Below are 3,335 nucleotides of genomic sequence, written 5' to 3'. Positions count from 1 at the left end.
AGGAAGACATAGTAGGTAAAGGAATTTGTGGAAACTGCAATTAGTAAGTGATCTATCTAGGATATAAATTTGTCTTACAGTTAAAGTAAGAGGAGGCTTCTCTGTTTCTTTTTCTTTTTTTCTTTCTTTCTTTTCTTTTTTTTTTTTGCTTTTTTTCCCTTCAGAACTGGGGATTTAACTCATGGCTTTATGCTTGCTAAACAAGTCTCACCTTTAGTTCTTTCCTCTTTTAGATTAGGTAGGTTTTTCTTTTTTTTTTTTTTTTTTTTTATTTTTTTATTGTAAAGCTACTATACAGAGGGTCACAGTTACATGAGTGAGGTTATGAGTACACTTCCTCTTGAACATTGTTACCCCCTCCATTGTTTTCCCCCTACCATCCCCTCCCTCCCTCCCTTCCCCGAGGTTCTTTTTTTTTTTTTTTTTTTTTTTTTGATTGTGATTAAATGATTACATAATTTCAAAGTCACAAGTTCATTCTAACTTCCCTGGAGCAAATTGTCTACCACAGTCTGTAATATATAACAGTGTTCACATGTTATATACCATATTTGTGATCAGCAGCATGAGGATATTTAGTAGTGGTTCAACCAGATGAGCGGGAGTTCTTTGTTTCTTAAGTCCTGTTAGTTTTGTCGTATCACTAACATTTTGGATTTAGCATCCACTTATGAGGGAGACCATGTACCGTTTGTCTCTTCGTTCTTGGCTTACCTCGCTCAACATGATTCCTTCTAGCTCCATCCATTTCCCTGCAAATGCCATTATTTTGTCATTTCTAATGGCTGCATAATATTCCATTGTGTATAGATACCACAATTTTTGGATCCATTCATCTGTGGTGGGGCACCTCGGTTGTTTCCATATCCTAGCTATTGTGAACAGTGCTGCAATAAACATGGAGGTGCACGTGTCCTTGTATATTGGTTCCTGTTGTTCAGGGTAGATGCCTAGAAGTGGTATGACTGGGTCGTAAGGGAGGTCAATCTTTAGCTTTCTAAGGACCCTCCAGACTGCTTTCCAAAGTGGTTGTATAAGTGTACATTCCCACCAGCAGTGTAATAGGGTTCCTCTTTCTCCACATCCCCTCCAGCATTTGTCGTTGGCTGATTTGTGGATGTGGGACATTCTGACTGGGGTAAGGTGGTATCTCAGGGTTGTCTTTATTTGCATTTCCTTCACCACCAGGGATGATGAACATTTCCTCATGTGTTTCTTTGCCATTTTTATTTCTTCATTTGAGAAGTCCCTCTTTAGTTCCCTTGCCCATTTAGTAATTGGTTTGTTAGGTTTGGGAGGGATTAGTTTCTTGAGTTCCCTGTATATACAGGATGTTAACCCCTTGTCTGATATATTGCTGGTAAATATTTTTTCCCAATTAGTTGGTTGTCTTTCTAGCTTAGTTGCGATAGATTTAGCTGTGCAGAAGCTTTTTATTTTAAGGTAGTCCCATTTGTCGAGTCTCTCTCCAACTTGTTGTGACCCTGGGACTCTGTTCAGGAAGTTCCTTCCTGTGCCTATTAGTTCAAGTGTCTCTCCTACTCTGTCCTGCAGTAGTTTCAGAGATTCAGGTTTAATGTTAAGGTCTTTAATCCATTTTGAGTTGATGTTGGTGCATGGTGATAGGCTGGGGTCCACTTTTAGTTTTCTGCATGTGGCTGCCCAGTTTTCCCAGCACCAGCGGTTGAAGAGGCTGTGTTTCTTCCATTGTATGTCTTTGGCTCCTTTGTCGAATATCAGCTGGCTGTAGGCCTGTGGATTTATATCTGGATCTTCTATTCTGTTCCATTGGTCTTCGGGTCTGTTTTTGTGCCAGTACCATGCTGTCTTTGTGATTATAGCTCTGTAGTAGAGTTTGAAGTTCGGCATGGATAGCCCTCCCATATTGTCTTTATCCCCTAGAATTGTTTTGGCTATTCTAGGTCTTTTGTTGTTCCATATAAATTTTTGGACTGTTTTCTGTATTTCAGTGATGTACGTCATTGGGATTTTAATAGGAATTGCATTGAATTTGTATATTAATTTTGGAAGTATCACCATCTTTACTATATTAAGTCGGCCTATCCAGGAGCATGGGAGGTCTTTCCATTTCCTAGTGTCTTCTGCAATTTCTTTCTTTAACTTTTTATAGTTCTCATTAAATAGTTCTTTTACATCTTTGGTTAGGTTAATTCCTAAATATTTTATTTTTTGGGAGGTTATTGTGAATGGGGTTGCTCCCTTTATTTCCCTCTCTTCCTGTGCGTTATCAGTGTATAGGAAGGCAACTGATTTTTGTGGGTTTATTTTGTATCCTGCTATTTTGCCGAAGTGACTTATGATTTCTAAAAGTTTGGGGATGGAGTTTTTGGGATCGTGGAGGTATAGTATCATGTCGTCTGCAAAAAGGGATAGTTTCACTTCTTCTTTCCCTATGCGGATCCCTTTAATGTCTTTTTCTTGCCTTATTGCCCTGGCTAAGGGTTCTAGGACTATGTTGAAGAGGAGTGGAGACAGTGGACATCCTTGCCTTGTTCCTGTTTTTAGGAGGATTGGTTGTAGCTTTTCCCCATTAAGTATAATATTGGCTATTGGTCTGTCATAAATGGCTTTTATTGTTTTTAGAAATGTTCCTTCTATTCCTATTTTCTCCAGAGCTTTTAGCATGAATGAATGTTGAATTTTATCAAAGGCCTTTTCTGCATCTGTGGCGATAATCATGTGATTCTTGACCTTGGCTCTGTTGATATGCTGGATTACATTTATTGACTTACGTATGTTAAACCATCCCTGTGTCTCTGGGATGAAGCCTACCTGATCATAGTGTATTATTTTTTTTATGTGTTTCTGGATTCTGTTAGCTAGAATCTTGTTAAGGATCTTTGCATCTGTGTTCATCAAGGAGATTGGCCTGTAATTCTCCTTTTTGGTTGGGTCTTTGCCTGGTTTGGGGATGAGTGTGATATTGGCTTCGTAGAATGAGTTTGGGATAGCTCCCTCCTTCTCTGTTTCTCTGAAGAGCTTGAGGAGTATGGGTATTAGTTCTTCTTTAAAGGTCTTATAGAATTCTGCTGTGAATCCATCTGGTCCTGGGCTTTTTTTTGTTGGAAGACTTTTGATAGCTTCCTGTATCTCATTATAGGATATTGGCTTATTTAATTGGTTAACTTCTTCTTTGCTCAGTTTGGGTAACTTGTATTTCTCTAAAAATGCATCCATTTCCGCCAGATTTTCTTCCTTTAGAGAGTATAGCTTTTGAAAGTAGTCTGTTAGAATTGTTTGGATATCTTGGGTACGTGTTGTGATGTTTCCCGTGGCATCCCTAATCCTATTAATATGGGTTTCCTCTCTTCTTT

The sequence above is a fragment of the Dipodomys spectabilis genome, unplaced genomic scaffold (assembly GCF_019054845.1).
Source record: "Dipodomys spectabilis isolate Male_0828 unplaced genomic scaffold, ASM1905484v1 ptg000487l, whole genome shotgun sequence".
Classification (NCBI taxonomy): domain Eukaryota; kingdom Metazoa; phylum Chordata; class Mammalia; order Rodentia; family Heteromyidae; genus Dipodomys; species Dipodomys spectabilis.
This window is presented reverse-complemented; position numbering follows the sequence as displayed.